Source organism: Haliotis asinina, chromosome 10 (genome assembly GCF_037392515.1).
Source record: "Haliotis asinina isolate JCU_RB_2024 chromosome 10, JCU_Hal_asi_v2, whole genome shotgun sequence".
Lineage (NCBI taxonomy): Eukaryota > Metazoa > Mollusca > Gastropoda > Lepetellida > Haliotidae > Haliotis > Haliotis asinina.
In genome coordinates, this window is record NC_090289.1 from 10,504,173 (window position 1) to 10,523,187 (window position 19,015).

At 36.4% G+C, this 19,015-nt stretch overlaps 1 protein-coding gene and 1 long non-coding RNA gene across 3 annotated transcripts in view; one reads left to right on the forward strand and one right to left on the reverse strand.

Annotated features, from left to right (window-relative positions):
- Positions 1-19,015, forward strand: part of LOC137298500 (homeobox protein Hox-D10-like) — a 192,079-nt gene that overhangs the window by 119,826 nt on the left and 53,238 nt on the right. Inside the window, exon 1 of one of the 2 annotated variants that reach the window (XM_067830789.1) lies at positions 15,223-15,345. The exons of the other annotated variant lie outside the window; for it this stretch is intronic. The gene's annotated coding sequence lies outside the window, so the exon portion shown is untranslated. Of the gene's footprint in view, positions 1-15,222; positions 15,346-19,015 lie in introns of those variants that run through there. 2 annotated transcript variants of the gene reach the window in all.
- LOC137298502 (uncharacterized) lies at positions 2,631-15,148 on the reverse strand. Its single transcript, XR_010957751.1, has 2 exons — positions 14,892-15,148; positions 2,631-3,096 (listed from the first exon to the last, which is right to left on the reverse strand). It is a non-coding gene; the product is annotated as an uncharacterized lncRNA (long non-coding RNA).

Below are 19,015 nucleotides of genomic sequence, written 5' to 3' on the forward strand. Positions count from 1 at the left end.
GAGGAATGAGGCCCAAATCATTGAACACAATAATGCTGATTATTGCAACTAAATGAAACACGTTGTTTCAGTTTTTAAACCGCCCTTCTTTAGTATCTGTTATGAGATCGACTTATCCCTTTGATCTCTCGCTGACCAGTCAAGCGGCGAATGTAAGGCGATAAGGAAATATCTCTGCATTGAAATAATATGTGTGGTCTACGCATGCGCAGTAAATATTTATTTATGATAAAATCAGTGACCCCACAAGTGTACCAGCTCGAAGTATGATCAAACTATCATAATATATTTCTGAAGCTGATAACTCTCATAAGCGCATTGTCACATGGCCCCAAATCGATACTTGTCACACAATACAATTGCTACTTTTATTGAATTTATTACAACATGCTTTGCGTCGAATTAAAGTACTCGCTTAGTTATGATTCAACCACATAAGGCCTAATATTAAGAAAATAAATCACACACCTCGTATATCCATGTGTAACATATGTACGCACGTCTACCCAGAGATCACATAAAGTTACAACCATTATATCATGTTTCCTCATACAATTCTACGTCATAAACATATTGTAAAATAAGAACTATATATCTATGAATTATCTACTATGTTTTGTCCATGTTTATTGCAGCGATTGAGGGGACTTAAAAATTGAACAAACAAATGAGGCTTTTTAACTGACAAAAGACAAATGTACACTAAGAACATTCCAAACTTAATGTACAATCTGTGTATAATCATGTAAATTATATCAATATAATCGATGTTGATTTGAATATCTGTGAGTTTGCTGTTTCAAGCTATGATTCTCAAAGTTTCTTTCCTCTGAGACAATTACTTTTATAGGCTGTACATCTCATAAAGCGGACTTTAAGGTGAATCAAAACGTCACGTGGAATGACCGCAAATGTCCCGTGGAATAGACCCCCGTAAAAGAGAAATATACTCCACCAATAAACCATGTCTGAAAACATCTACATCTGCTACTTGAGACGTACCGATATTTTGTCATCTTTGTCGTTCATATGTGATTGATTTTAATGATTCTTTAAACCATTTCCATGTTGGAAGTGCCTGCGTCCCAGCAGATCTCACCTTGACTCCCAACTTGCCATTCCATGACCTTTATTAACTAGTAGAAAATTCAGAAGCCATGGATAATAAAATCGACTTCCCTCTGCTTCTCAGTTGGGAGAATTTTATGACTTCGTTCACTGTCCAGGTCTATTATCTTTATGCCCGCAGGAATGGCTTTGTTCCGCGGGATAGCCGTTCCACAATTTGTAAATCAATTCAAGATTTATCACGTGCCATATTTGACAACAATACCAGTTTTGTTCGATATGGAAATTGTATATACAACATCAGCTTATACTGCAATATTTAAAATTCAAGTTTTCTTTGACGCCTTTGTATTTTTGAGTTTTGAAACTTAATATTCCAAGAAATCTTTTTCCACTATTATTTGGTCACAAATTGATATATTATTTTTCAACAAATTAACTGGGTAATGTATTTTATAAGTTCGGTTTATAACCAGCTGAGAGAAATGTACTTTGGTATTTGTGAATTACGTAACACAGTGGTAGATCAAATTTATGATTCGTTTTCGAATCAGTGAACTTAATAACCGGAAACATAATACACGAGGAACATCAGCAATGCATCCCATGTACGCTTTGAAAGATATAGCTTCATAATTATATGACGTTCGTTTTCCTCGTGGTTTGTAAGTTATGATCTAATTTCTAAAATCTGGGGTCGTTCCACAGACCGATCTTTGTGTTAAAGTGATGCAAACTCCCATGCCGTATTACAGCAACATGACAGTGGTAACATTGCTAAAATGGCTTTGTGGAAAAGTATCTTGATGATTTTGGAACATAATGATAGCCGGTACACACCTCCACTGGAAAATCTAATCATACTAATCTGGTGGTACTGTATACAAATAAATATTTCATACGATGTGAAGTTAAAGAAATGCAACAGATTTAATGCAAGACATTACGATAATGATTAACTATACATCTAATTCGTCATTTTCCCTTCTTGGAAAGAAGAATTCATCCCAATAAAGGATTAAATTATACATATTATATTTGTGTATCTAACTGGTCATTTACTCTTTATGGAAAGAAGAATTCATCCAAATAGAGGATTAATAAAATATCTACCTGGACATTTTCTCTTCTTGGAAAGAGGAATTCATCCTTATAAAGGATTAATAATATATCTAACTCGTCAATTTCTTTGTTTGGAAAGAGGAATTCTCGCCTACAAAGGATTAACGATATATCTAACAGGTCATTTTCTCTTCTTGAGAAGAAGAATTCATCCTTACAAAGGATAAATTATAACCTATTCATAGTTGTTACAGTATTTGCAGACAAAGCAGTCAAGGCCTCATTGATTTGCCCCACAACTCCCTTTGGCTCCTCTGCCTCATGCAGGTACCTATTTCGACATTAATATAACTCACGTGACCACCTGTTTGACATTACGTTGGTATATATATTGCTGCAATCGATTCCTTCTTGAATCACTTCTGTCTGCGTAAAACATGCAGTAAGAAAACGTTTGATCTCCACGCGTCATATCCAACAATTACAAGACAGTGCAATGGTGGGTAGAGGACTCTATATTATTTTGTTATATACAACGTCAGGTCAGTCAATGAGTTGGTCTAGCGAGTTCTGGCGATTCAATTTACTTGTCTCTTCGTATTTTAGCACTGACTGTTCACGGTATCTTTCGCCGACCAAGCCAGACGTCGATGGAAGTCCAGCCGTTCAACTGACTGCCCAGTTGGCTGGTCGGCTCTCCGCAGGCCAGTGGCCATTACTCATCGCTCCGTCGGCCCTCCGGCCACGGTTTTGTGGTCAAAGGGTCTCGTTTACATCGTGGCAGACCACAGCCGAAGCAAGATCTCATCATATTATTACGCCTCGTCTGTCATATTTCATCCTCTCCTTGGCAAATGATGGGATAGAGTAAAATCCATGGCACCACAAAGGCTAGCCAGTTTCTCGGACACGTCACGGCAAGCGTTGCCCGTCTCCATCTCACTTCTCTTTTAATGGTCCCGTTTCCTGAAACGAAACAAGAGTGCATGACTCGTTTGCTCCTAAGTGCTATAAAATCTTTTGAATAGTTTATTGAAAATGTTCATTTTTCGAGTGACACGATCACATAGTATAGGGACAAACTGACCAAATGACGTATATAAAATGGATGCATTTGAAGCCAATACAAGAACCATAGATTTTAATTAAATGTGTCACTGTTGACCCCTGCATTTGAAGTAGTTGCAGTTTTCTTTTAAAATTATAGGGGCGTGTTAAAGTGAAATTGAGTGTTCGGTTATTGCAATCGCAAATTTCAGCCTAATTCATGCTTACTGTCAACTGATTAGGTTTAATGATGAAACATTTGCTGCGAGCATGGTCCACAGTCCTTTCCTTGTTCATTCTAGCAAACATAACACGCTATTTACGTTATGGGGGCAAAGAATTTTTTATGGAGCCAAACTATTTTCAAGCATTTTGATGAAACGGCATACGGGTACATTAATCTACTCACATTTTTCTGTACCAGGACGCTTACATAACAAAACCGTTTTGTTTCTTTGTTATTTTCTGTGTCACTATGTTAACAAAAGCCACGAAAGATTTTTACTGTGAAATCTACATTAAATGCAATATTTTCATTTGTTTGTGTTATTTTGTGGAAAAAACCTCAATAAGCCCCAAACAGCAAGCCGTTACAGAACATATGGGAAACACCGATCTTATATTGGTTCTGTGTAGCCTTTTTATATTCTGATTCCGTGCTCCTTCTGTAGTAAACCCTGAATATGCTCGAGATAGTAAGTAGATCTTTGACACGAGACATAACTGGGCCTCATTTACAGTATGTGTGCAATGTCTCACTAGAGACAATACGGCTGATAAGTTCAACCAGCCTTATAGTCTGAAGGAGTAATATAAATGATTCCGGGGATACAAATTCACTTTCATGAATGTGGATGCACCACAAACTTCAGTCTGTCATTCAGATAAGTCTCCGATCATAATTCAGATAAAATATGAATATTGAACAAAGCGAATGACTTGTTGCCGAGAGACAATGATGCGTACATAAGAAATGATTTCTTCTAGTTTGATGGAGGTGTTTTAGTATCCGATTAACAAAGGTCTGGTTTCCCTGAAACGCTGAGATTATGTCAAGACGATTGTTGACATTTTTAGAATTATTTGTTGTTTTTTTAAATTTGCATTTCAAACATACTAGACACAATACAAAATACAATGTATACTACATTGTTACATATGTGTTACATATTGTGTCAGTACAAGCAAACGGAATGGGTCTTATAGATTTTTCAAAATCGAACGCCGTCAGTTTATGTACTTGTTCGTACGTCTTTTTTAAAAAATTGATTTTGGTCGCATATCACTGAGTTACATTTCAACCGCAGAAAGGATGTTTTACCTATAGATACACAACGTAGGTGTAACATTATCCCTGACAGATGAAACCTGCGAGAGCAGTCTGGATCCAATAATGCGTAACAAACCAACAATCAGAGATGCTCGAAAATGATTTTATGATGAGATGTTTATATTGTCGTCTCTCTATAAACACCATAATACTAAAGTTACACCATATAAGCCTATAATATGATACTATTTCTAAGATATTTAAGTGCATTGTGTGCAAAACAGTTCCATGGCTTCCATCACATTATTGTATTTAAGATATGTTCCTTAAGAAAATAGTCCATCCAAAACAGCCATGTTCATTTGCCACAAACAGTCAAAAAGCTACCACAAATCTAAATGTGTTTTTTTCCTGAAAACAAATCACTTAAGCTGTATGGTGCGTCTTTTGCTTTGGAGTTCCGAGCTAAATTCTTGAATATACACTGTTGATAGAGATCTGAAAGACTATTAGGTCACCGACCTTCCCAGGTGTACAGCCTCTGGGGCAACATGCACAACTCCACCGATTATTTTGTTTGAAAATTCATTAATGTAAAGTCTCTATCAAATATGATTCTAGCTTCCGTGATGGCTGTATCATTTGTTTTTAGAATGAAATGACTTGTGATCTGAAGATAGGAAACATACGTCATAAAGATTGGCTCACTCGGGGGCGTTGCTGCTTTCATGTTTTATCATCATTGTAACACCTGCAGCTCTTAAGTTACGGTGAATACTTTTAAAAAGTTGCCATCAAAAAGTAATATAATTGTGGAGAAAATTATTACCCCTTTCTAAGTTATGACTTTGAAAAATGAGAAGTATTTCTTGAGAAAAAATTCAAACATATTGGCATGTGTCGATTTGGATACACAGTGTAATCGCTCGGTGTCGTTTGTAGTTATTGCATTTCATTCAATCCTTTGAGATGTCTTTTAAAAAAATTATAATACAATATACCAATAAACAAGGCTGGGTGTCGTTTGTAGGGTGTGAATCTTTACAGTGTGGAACAACCTACTAAGCATTTCATAGACATGGAGCAGCTACAAACACATTATAAATGGGCCCCAACTGTAATTCGCTCTGCATAATTGCTCAAGCCGTTAACCACTTTGTACAGCGGAACACCAAGAACCCAACTCATCAAGAATAGGGACCCAAAGCAGACACTGCTCTGAGAGGTGCGCTAGATGGCATCCACTAGAAATATCCTTTTGGTAGATTTGAGTCCATGCTGCTGACCAGTTCAAAGGAAGTGTTCCTCCACTTGTGGAGTGGTGTTCATTAAAGAACTGTGGCCAATATCTAAACAAACTTTATGGAGTCGAGTCTAAACTGCTAAACGATTCAAACGACGTGGACCAAATGCAAAATCACCTCTTGGAGCAGGACATCCAAACGGCCCACACCACAGAGTTGGGTCCATTCTCAACAAACTTCAGGATTCCAGTCCAAAAGTCTAACTAATTGAGCTAACATGGACCAACTGGTAAACCACCTCATGGAGTGGGACATCCAATGCTGCCGATCTCTTGGAGTTGAGTACAAACTCCAAACAAACATGATGAAGTCGAATGCAAAGTGCTAACCAATTGATCTTGGAACAAAATGGTAAACCAAAACATGGAGCAGGACATCCAATGCTGACCACCTCACAAATTCTAAATACATGTCATGGAGTCAATCCAAACTGCTAAACAATTCAGACGATGTGTAAGATACCTCGTAGAGTGGGACAACCCATATCACAGTGTTTGTGTCCAAGCTCCAAATAAACTTCGAGTCGTAACTGCTTACCAATTCTAAGAATGTCTTTGAAACCGCTAACTAGCAGAGAACAGCATGCTTACGCCTGTGTACTTCGTCTGGAACGGCAAACCCCTTCAAAGTGCATCTGAAACGTGCCTATGATCTGAAATTATTTTTTTCACTTTTAAATTGGTCGTTTACAAGCAAAAGGGTTAAGCTGTGGCACATTTCCAGACAAACTCACGAACTGTAATTTGTACCACATCCTTTTCATTTCTTTGCTTTGGCAGTACCTAATGTGTTAAAGTATCCACTCGTTAAAAAGCCAGGTTAGGATATCCACATGTGTACAGAACATGTCAGTAAGCTCAGTTCGGTTGTTCGTGAAGTACACTAAAGAGGTAAACGTAAATGAACTGCGTCAGTTCTGGTTTTCCTAAATCATACAGCTGTCAGACCGTGATATCATTGAAATATTCTTCAAAGCGGCCCTAAACCCCATCCAGTCACTGACTCTTGCAGTCCCTTTACTGATGTACTACGACCGTCCTTAAATTTCTCTACGGAACTCTCTCACAATGCGTTAATAATCGATAGGTCGTGTTGGACGATGTTCAAAACTCACACAAAGGCACCGATTTTAAAACCATAATGTGAGTTCTGACAGAAGCGTTGTTTACAAGTTGTTGTTTGTATGGGTGAAATAGTGATATGGTGATTCTTATCAAATAGTCTTTACTCTGAGTACAGCATTATGTAAAACGCATGAATGCCAGTGTTAGTTCTTATTACTTCTATAAACGTCAGTTTGGATCACAAGACCAGTGAGTCGTTTGTCCCTCTGGAAAATCCAAAATTGTCCATAATCGTGCAGGGATTGTGGAAAGAAGGCATGTGGTGCCAGGCAACTTAATGCATCAGGAGATCAGCTTTGATATCATGATATCAATCACTGGTTTGACTTATGGAGACCCGACAGCTACAGACATCACAGTCAGATAGCTCTAAATATGAAAACACAAACCCCTCATGAAACATTTATGTTTGAGATACTAAATTAGTTTTTATTTTCAAGATTATCATATAACAGAAGTATAACATGCAAATGGAACGTGAAACTCGTGTTATATGACGTACGTGTATAGTAAGTATTATCATACATCACTTTTTCTGTCTTTTCATGATATGGTCAACTCATATAATTCGCATGACATAAATAACTTAAGTCAAATGCAGTGCTGAGTTAACACCATGGTTCAGACCTCATGGAAATTGTCATGTTATGAAATCAAATAATTTTAAACAAAGTTGATATTTTGTTGCTTTTGCGTACAGAAAATGTTACCTGGGAACATATTATCAAATGCACACAAGCACTATTTCTGAAAACGCAGTGACTTAATTTCATTTTAGACTTTACAGCATGGAGATATATGTAGCATTGTTTAAAACATAGGCAGGTTAGTTTCTAATTAATCCCAACACTTGTTCCTGGATGTAAAATTTGCTGTAGAATAAAAACGCTGACACACTACAGGGATCTGACATTAGCCAGACCACGACGCAAGGGACAGTACGTTGATAGCTGACTCTGCCCAGGGAGTTTTGCACACTGCATTGTAGCAACACGTTTGACCGTAATTAGATATTATTGATTAGCAAGGGCATGGCGAAAGGAAACCTTGAATTGCATGAATCTAAGCAACCCTGTAGAATAGTCAGCAATACGAATATTATGCTTAGCTGCTTTGGATTTTGTCCTCATGTGATTCCACATGGGATTAACACATGTAATATTTATTTTTCTGTTAATGCTTTGTTAAGTTCCGTTTAAACTGCTTTGTATGCTTGACTGTCTGAAGATCGGGCGATGGTAGCATCGTGCAGCAGAGCTCTCAAGGTTCTGCTGGTGGGCTTAATTCTGGCAATGCGTTTACCGAGTGCATATATTGTTTATGTCCAAATACGCTTCTGAAGAAGGAAATAACTTTAAGATATTCCTTTAGGAAAATGAGTGGACATCTTGTTTATTTTGCATGGTCTGATAAAATCACATAAGTACTTTTAATGCGTGATTTTTCGGAAGTATCGACGTCTACTGTTTGCTGAGTACAATTTCACACATATGTGAGGATAGCCACAGTGTGTTAAATCTTGCGAAAGAGATTTATGTGCAGCCTTTCTCTCTTTTTCTTGTATCAGTTGTAATGTACATTATGTCACCAACTGACATTAATCGAATCACAAATATACTACATCGGACACAAATTTGAATCGTTTTTGTGTCCACGAAATTGGAGTCAATGTTATGTTCCGTATCATTTTTCACAATAAACAAATCCATTCAATTGTTTACAATATGTTTTAGGTTTCTTGTGGTTAAAGAGCTCCTCTTTACTTGCTTTAGATCACTGAAATTCAGCCATAGTATCATATCATACATGTCCCTATTCAACACATCAAACAAACATTCTTTTACATACAATTGTTTTTTAAGTCCATTTATATGAATAAATGTCGACAATGCTCTTTGTGACATTCACTGTATAAGTTCGTGAATACCTGATTTGAGGCAATTGCGTTTAAACACATAACATGCAATGGTTTATAACTGAACTTGATATGTATGGTGGAAACATGTTTGACGTGTCAGAACGTCTACCGGGTTGTATGATACAGAGTTGTATGATACTGGTGAAGAGACAGCAGTTAACAGTGACTGGCCATCATCCAAGCTGCAAATGCATAGGTGTATGGTGGGCCCATTCCCCATACTTGTGTACCACAAACAAGGTTGGGGCGCATTTATCAATCAGGTGATTTCATAAAAAGTAATTTCCTTAAATATATTATACAATAAGATGGTGATAGAGCATAGGCCTGCTAAGGCTCTGTACCCTTTTGTGATTCGGTGACTTCGTTCAAATGTTCTCTTTCATTTGTATTGTTTTTAACAACGTCATGTTTATACATATCTCCAAGGATGACATGTCAGGTTGGTCTGACATTGGTGTTTGAACAATCCTCGTGGTACATATATAACCACTTGAAACATTGATTGCCATGCATTGTTTCATCATTTTTCTTTTGCCCAGGCTGTACTGATACGGAACTGGTATCTCTTACCAGGCAAGAATGCAGAAACCTTCATTGACATATCGTCCTTTAGGATGTGCCCTGTTGGGATCTATGTTACAGTTTCCAGACTTCATTTTGTCTGAAATTTTCTCTTATCTTCATGGTCTATTGCAGACGTGATAGATTTCATATCACGACTTGTTAACTTTTTAACACAAGAAGGTCTAACTCCGAAGCAGATCATGTTATGATTCTTGGTATAATTTAAAATTAGCGAACATTTTATACATTAATACCAAATGTGATGTTAATTAACATATAGCTTAATATGTTCATAACATCAGACAATATTATTCAAAACATATAATGGAGATATACGTAATCTATATATCTTCCATAGGTCCAGTTATTGATATTACTGAGTTCATAGTGAACGCAACATTGATAACAGCTGCTTTTCCATAAACAGAATTAATGTGTATTTTATCAAAGTTGTCTCATGTGAAGATGTTTCATATTTCCCGGCTAGTTTCGCGGCAATAAGTGTAATTCTTAATGATTGATCACCAGCATTTTAACTCATATTTGTGGCTATCCTTGTATCGCTTCCTCGAACAAGCGTCACGAATGGTTAGCATGTGGATTGATATAACCTAGTGGAATCTCATCAATTACTTTGAGATAGGGGTCGTTGCCTACATGCGCTATTTCTACTAATCGTAATGAGTACACCGGTGTACGATTTAGCTGTGCATTCTTCGTGCATTTAAGGGATTAGAATTATGATTGCAAAAACAAACCTTTGACAGCTGTGTTGAAGAATTCGTTCCGGAAAAAAACCCAAAAAAACCCCAAACAACCGCATACACGTAGTTAGCTGATGAATACAGCTGAGTGAAAAGCTTATAAAAATAGTGGCCAGCTGTGTTGCAGATATAGCAGCTGTTTCATAGCAGTAGTTGAACTGTGTTACTTACATTTCTAATGCATGTGATGATTGTAAAGTGCAATTGTATATGATCTTGGGAACATCTATAACAACTGACGGACGTTAGGGGTCATGCTGCAAGTATACGCACACTGAAACTGCAGGTCTAAATTCACGTGTATATTCCTGTGATGTGTTTGGGAATGCATAAAGAAACTGCTCAGAACTGATTGTCAAAAAATTCAAACATACACTACGTGTTCAGTTTTCATTGTGTTATGTTAAACAAGCACACCACGAATGTGAAGCATGTAATGAGCAAAAGGTGTACGTTTAGGTAACCATGACCTGTAATGAATGCACACCAACTTCAGGAAATGTTCTTAGGTTATGATTATGATCATTGATGATCCATGGATGACTCGAAATATAATTCTACTAATGACGAAAGACCCCTACTTCCTTGTCGTAATTCATTCTGAAGAGAATTCTAGACAAGCAGTTTGCACAGTGCCTTATTTCTATAAACATTCCTCGAGTAATATAGTCAGTTGAGCTCAGCCAGACACCAACCAGACTTGTCCCCCACAATAAACACATCTTGTAAGGATTGTTAACCTACTGGTTCTGATAGCAAGCTTCAAGCAAACCTGCAATTTAAAGCCTTGGTTCTTAAACTATGCGCATGCCGGTGTGGTCTTAAAGGATGACATGGTTTGTGAACTGAGCCGCACAAATGCATAATTGCATGCTTTAAATGATACCGGAGCATTACGGTTTTTGTCGTTAAGTCATCTGTTCTATTTACAGCCGGTGACACCTAATTTGGGCTAGTGATCAACAATAGCGATATATAAATAGATTTGAGGTACATATAATAAATTCTTTACATGAATGAAACTGAATGTTTTCTTTGAGAAACAAACTATTGCACTAAATTACATCATGACTTGATAGGTGAATATATGATGACTGCCATTATATTTCATATTTTGTTGAAAAAATGAGCAAAATATGATATATGTTTCAAAGTAGTCGCATTTGATGTATTTTTTAGAGATTACATAAAAAAGGAGCTCCAAACCAAAGAAAAATGAAGATCATCATTTGCATCTGTATTTATCAATTTATTGATCTCTTTAATCCCAAAATCCACTTTGGGACAACGCATTCCATCCTTACGAACCCACACAATCGAAAAGAAGCCTCGCTATTCGAACCACTGTGAGTTATCGATTTACCTACATATTTATAAATGATCACTTCGTAACATATAAATATAAGTTTTAATCAATGATTTACCCACCTTCCATGCAATAAAGCTGGGCACATCTGGTGGAGGGTATTGTCGTATTTCTTTGGTTGGTTGTTATCAAATCACGCGGAAATGCGACAGATCTCAAGATAGCTGAGCTGCGCGTTCAGGTATGTGATGAACAGGCTTATCCAATAGCCATGCTTTAATTGTTCACCTGACTAATCTCCTTTCCACAACTCCATCAACTTAAAGGAAACAGGGTGCACTTGCAAAGAATAAAGAAACTATACTTGCAACTTAAATGGATTTGGTTTCCTGAAAAAAGTATCGCGCAATTTTTAAAGTTCCTTTTACAAGACTTTTAGTAAAATGTTACCAGAGATTGCTACGATTTGTGATTATAGTAATGATCAAAGAATTATTATCATAATACTGACCAACAATGCATGATTACTATACTAGTGACCCACAGTTTTCATTTTAACATTGACCAAATCTGCATTAACACATGCATTAGCAAGTGTATTTTTAAAACATTGAAATGTAGAACATGATTTGTGAATTTTGATAAATTATAGACGTTTGTTCTATCCTTTGATACTGTTATAACTAAGTAATATAATTAGTGGCGCCATGTTGCCTTTTGGGGCATTTCATATCCATTATTTATTATGTAAAAATCTATTAAATACTTACTTTGGCATTGTGGATACAATAATAAAACCGTCTCTCAGAGGATAAAAACCAAACTTCTTCAAGACAAACCAAACAATCACAGTGGGTAGCTTCTGTCACTTGTCATATATAAACCTCGACAGTGTTGAGACAGAAGCAAACCTGCATAGGTAGTACATTTCTTGAGTGCAAATACATTTCATTGTTTTCACGTAAATAATATTTTTGACAGACAGGTCCTGTAATTAATCATACGTGTTCCTCAACATAAGCATTCGCGAATGTCAAAATGTAGAAACGCTAATTACTTTCGTTGACAAAATAGCGATATATTTCGTGTTTATTGCATCCGTAGACAAATATGTGTACCAAGAATCATGAACATAGTAGGAAAATGTTAACATGGCCCTTGATGGGAAGCCAAGGTGTGATATTAGAATACATAGAGACAATGATGAAACAATTAATTCATTGATATAGCAAAGTTATGACTATTCTTGCAATTCATTTGAGAAGAGTCGCGAACATGTTTTTGACAACATGCAAACTGAAACTTTTATAATAATTTCGAACAGATGTCTAAAGTCACAATGACATGGATACGTATGGAAATAAAAAATACTATGTCTGCAATTAAAATTGAATTATGTATCATCTGATTTGAATCTTTGGATTGACATGTCATTCGTTTCCTCTACATTGTACGGAAAACATCCATGTGTAGAAATCCTATTTAACAGTTAAGAATTATTAAAATTTATTTCAATCAATCTGAAGAAAATGAAATATTTAAACGTGGAATGAAGCACATGATAAATCTGCTATAGTGCTGGGTCTAGTTCCCGTGTATGCATGAACTCGATACTGTGAGTACTTATATTCATGCATCAGGACTTGTTAAAAGTGCATGAGCCTTTTCTTCATATATCCGGCTTTTAGATATGGCAATGAAACCCTACCCTTTGCGAAGCGCTGTTCTTTTGCATTTAAATATGTCAATTTCGTACACACGTAGCTGTGATTAATTAAATTCATTTTAATTACAAAGGTAACGGCTGTAAACATCTATTAATCAAACGTGTATTCTATATAAAGTTACGAATATAAAACAGTTCCCTTTCAAACGAAGGTACGGTAATAACGGATAGAATTTAAATCCTTAAAAAACGAATTTCCATTTGAGTCTTAATTTGATAAAAGATTTCTGATTTGTATTATTTGTGACGACAAGACGTGAAAATTTAAAAGACAGTCGTGATATTAATTTGACATATTGACAATAATTTTACTCCAGATCACTCAAGAAATCTAATTAACCGACAGCAATTTCCCTCTACCTGACATGCAAGGCTAACTAGATTTCTGCGTCTGGTAATCCCATGCTAAATAAGACAAATAGAAGTTCAAATTGACAGATGGACACTTGGAATTGGAATTGTGAAAATGGCACTGGAAATAATATGAAATGCACACAAATTGTAAACTGTCATAATTCAATAACTGTATTCAGTGAAATAAACACTTCTGAGGTGTAAATCAAGGAAAATATAAGTTCTCTTAGAATATCATTTCTCACAAATTCTGTTAAAATTACACTTAAGTTAGATTAGCAAGTTTTAGAGAAACCCTTATTTTCAAAATGGGATAGATAATATTAAACTTCTGGGCTTTTAATTCAATTGATCGCCGCTTCCCTTGTGCCGTAACAATCGTGGAGGATAATTATGTCTCTCAATCCCTAAGCCCTATATTAAAATTTTACTTAATCATCATTAAATTGATTTATTATAATATTAATTGATGGGCAAGGAGACTTTGCCTAAATGATACATTTTCCTTTCTGTGAATGAACCACGGTTTCTACACATTTCATGCAAACAAACATACAACCAGTTAGTCAAAAAGGGACTAATAAAAAAGGACTAATAAAAAAGGACTAATAAAAAGGAACTTTTTTCATTTCTGTCTTATATGTCACATATAACAACACAGTTTCTTAGGAGGTGCAAAATGGTCAACATGTCTGTGTTACCCACATGCTTCTAAGAAAGATATATAAGATGTTTATCAATGTTTCGTTATAATTAGAAAACAAGGTAATTTTACAAGCACAAACTGAATAGGGATCACATATACATACATGTATGTATTTCAGTTTGATGAAATTTCATACCTTGAATACATAAACAATTAACATCCCGTTAAGGTAACAAAGCATTATTAAGATATGGCAGTTCGGCATTCGTGAAATCAGGGTCGTTCTTACCGATAATTACTTACCTGCGTGTCTCCACAGTTTGCACAGATGATACAAACTCTCTTATTTTATCTCAAAATCAAACAATGTCCCCACGCTTGCCTGGAAAATGTGCACAAAATGACAGGAGAGCGAGGAGAGGGTCCCTAGTCTGTTTTTAGTTCCGCAAGCTAGGCGTCTACACCGCGCTCTATCATTTAGGATGGGTGGTGTGTTTTGTACCTTAGGTTGAGTTGAAATATGATACAGGCACCGATGACTTAAAGCGCATTGTAAAATGAGAAACTGTGGAAAACAAGCACAACAAAAAGTGGGGTATTTTGTCAGAAGATTTAAGGATCTATATTCTATTGCGGTAGCATCAGTCGTGATTCAGTCACTGCGTATTAGTTTCTAGGAGAGGTGGGCCAACTGATAGTAAATTCGCCCGGCGGTGTTATTGTTTGTGAATATACCTCCATGTTTCGTAGAATTGTCTCCCGCGCGAGTCTTGTCTATGTAAATCCTGTCCCCCCGACGTTGTCCCTCAACGCTATGAATCACGAATGTCGTAAATCAGCGTCCCTTTACCGCTGACCACTGTCGGAGAAAGGCCCGTTGTCATCCCGCATCGCGACTCCATCTTTCTCTCTATCCCCCACTGTCTTCTGTTCTAATTCAAAGACGTTGTCAAAAACGCATAGCGCTGAGGGGAAGCCATTTTGTTGATGTTATTATCTCAGGAGCTCGGTGGGCGTGCCGCATTCGTAAACTCCTCCCCCTCTGACCTATGTTCGGCTTTGGCACAACCAGAGGTTCGAGACTGCTGTTCGCTTAGACCGTTTGATCTGGTAACCGAGGAAAGTGGGTAACTTCTCTCACTACAACACAAGAAACTACAACTAGAGGATTCGCTTTTTACTTCGGCCGGTAAGTGGTGACAATTTTCACAATGTCAGGACGATTAATTGCTTTGTCTTTGCGCCCAGTCGGATAACTCAGCTCCAGTGTTATGCTTCGATTTTTGACATTCATATTCCGAAGCCCGTTTATGGTAGCTTTTATGTGTCGTTTATGTACGCTTTTCGACAATTCCGGGGCTATACGTCCCGCTCTGAGGAATTTCATTGCACCCTCAGTAACTGCAGAGTCCTGTTAAAGGACCGTCTCCCGTGATAGCTCGAGCAATGTTTATATTCACCAAGCACTTAATAATTTTTTAACATCATTTCATGCTAATTTTAATTTTGCGATAATTCTGCGTTAGTGTTTTATTACTTATCTTAGGTATTCAGTTAGTGAGCTCGAAGCAGTGTTATTACTTTATATTATCTCTATAATTTGTAGTAACACTGCCATAATACAGTTTTACTAGACCGATCGCGTACCACGTGGTCTAGTGGGAACTATATAGCTATGGGAATTTCATAGCTAATGAGGTCTGTTTACGTTTATCGGGTTTCAGATTTAGTATCATGTTTACTGTTGATATAAAACTTTAGTGTACGTTTACTCCACTTTATTTCATTCAAACATTCCATGTATTGGCTTCTGCTGTTTTAGTGTTCCATTGCGGAATGATAGTGTGCCAGGTTTGATTATTTATCTGTAGACATGTAATTTCATATTGTCGATGGACACAAGAATAAAGTATCGTTACAAATACTTTAATAATTGGATGATAGTTTGAAAGAGAAATTAATGAAAATATTTACATAATATTTCATCATATATGATCACTATGAAATAGGATAGAACAAAATACACAATTCCGTTGTGTTTATGCATATTTCATAATCTGAATATGATAAAATCAATCATGTTTTTGAAACACCAGTGACACAATCATTAAATCAAATAAAATGTACAATAACTGCTATCTAGCTTGCTGACATGACACTGTTTTAAAATGTACATGATTTTGATGAAGAAAATATTTTCCGAATCTGTAAGTATTTATTCCAAAAACACTTCCGAGAAAATTACTAAAAATAAGCGTTGACTGTCTTGAACGATCAGAAATAGTACGCTGTAGGCAGAAGCCATTACCTCCAAACGAAAAATCATATATCATCATATTCACACATACACTACCGGCATGCATGCAAGGGTTAAACAGCTTAATGAATTTGACATTTAATTTGTCACTTCCTGGATCTTGTCAATTACACTTTCGCGGTGTACGTAGCTAACTGTCCTTGTAAATTTGCTGCCAAAATCCACGTAACATTTACACATTACGGCTGTTAGAAAAAAAGCTTTCCCGGAAACTCAAAGCAAATCTCAGAGAAAGTATGTAATCAGAATAAGCTATCTTATAATCTCTGATAACCTCAATTTTATTTCTTTGCAAAAAATACCCTGTGAGAAAAACACGTTTTTCCTCAACCTGACTAAACTTTATCATGTAGAGCACGTGGGATGTTATACGATACAGTTAAAACGTAATCTCCAGATCTTAAAGGAAAATAGCTGATATATTACAAAAAGGTTAATTTTCCCCATTTCAGAGTTGAATATTGCGCTTATCTAGGGTACAATATACACCACGTCCTATATCCGAATTCCATTCCTGTATATGTGTAGAAATTCAAGACAGATTTATCAAATTTGAATATGTCAATGACTGAAGATCGGGTTCTCATGCGATGGATCAATCTGTATATTTTGGACTTGAGTCCTGTGGAAGTAACTAGATTAGAGATTCATCTTGGAAAATCTCCAATCACACGTTGCTTTTTCCCCTCGGGGTATACCCGAAGTATGTCGTCACAATTGTTTGAAATCTAACCCTAGTTTTCTGACTCCTCATCTGATTGGTGAAATTGATTAGACTGTTTTGACATATAATAGCAGTAATAAAAATGACTCTTTGACCCGCAGCGTAATTCCGACTCTTTCAATTCATTTAAGAAATTGTGTCAAATATCGTAATATAACTCACCCAGAAAATGTGAAATCTTAGCACGCCTGTATCAAGTGAGAAGACACGTAGCATCATATTCATCATAACCTAGGAAGATTGTGATCAGCTGTCAACGACTACCTGTCTATCCCATCTGACAGATATTTAATCCCTCCGTATCATTACGTAATCAGTATCATATAATAGAAAATGAAACATTTTAAAATTCATATAAAATCTCTGCTGTAAAAGTAGTATGAATATAGCATGCACATTTTCAATAGGACACATGACCTGGCTTCGAAAACCATAACATGTTACTAAACAATCTTTAAGAATATGTTCTTGAGAAAACAGTCCCAAGTTGGTGTAAATATAAACCTGGTCATTCATATACAACAAATATGAATTGAGCAAACAAAATAAATAAATAAACTATAAATAAATGATAAATAAAAATAAACTCGAATGTTACCATTTTCGTGTTTTGTGACGAGAATTGTGGAACCCTCAGATGACATTATCGACGTATTTATCTCTATCTAAATGTCTATAGTTGAAAACTCTCCCTTCGGCTATACATTTTCGAACACACACGAATTATAGTTGATAAACACGACGTTGATGACAATAAATCTCAGCCTCTGTATACAATGCACTTTCAAGTACAAAAACCATCAGTCCTCGAGCCAATAACAGGAGAAAATAATGCACGGTGTACTTACAGGAAGGAGAAAATAATTCGTTAAGGCATCCCGTTTCTGCATTTCCAATGAGACAGATTGTTTTTCACTGCTAATAGAAAAACCGTTGACAGAGGCCTTCAATTCAGGGCATTCAGTTCGGCATTTGTCATGTTCCAAGCCTCCAATAAGACAATATTTCCTGTGTAAATTAGAAAATCCTAATTAATAAACTGGACACGTGAAATGAATGACCTCGTATATTTGTTGTTGATTTCGGTTGTCGATTTCTCATCCGTTGAGCACCGGAATCAACTCTGTTTCATTAGACTTTATACACCATCACCAATCCATCGGTTTCTATATTTCACCCTTGTTCAAGTTCATTATTGTAGAAGACAGATTGTCCCGCATAGATAATCCACGAAAGAGAGCATCACCTCAATATAACGCGTTTGTCTTGCGGTTGATATTACACCAAATCTCCTTATTCAAGCTATGACATATCAGAACTGTTTACTCCAATAAAACATGTTCATATATATGTAGCAATGTTACATTTCGCAACGATTTTATGAAGTTAGACAATATACGCGTTATTGCGAGGTGGTGTGTGCATTTAATTAAGTCAGTGCACATGCATGATGGAGAATCGTCTACAGAGTTCCTCCAATTAGAAGAAAGAAATGACACAGGGAATATCTGCGCTAGGTCCTAAACCTCGCATCTGCCAGGATCAAATGAATTAAGTCCACGAATCAGGCGCGGGACCGAAAAGATAAAAACAGTCGTTTTTATTTGAATTACTTAACCCCCTTCATTAGCTTGCATGGACGATTCTCTTAAAATATGGCCAAGACTTCATTTATTTTGCAAAAGTGTCCCATCCGGAATTTTCTTTGTTTAGATTAATAAAGATATTTGATACGTGGCCCAGGCATGAGCTCGGCTAGGAGGCGGGGCGATCCAAGTCTAATCCCAACTTGATTGCAGTCAAACTACTATGACTTCT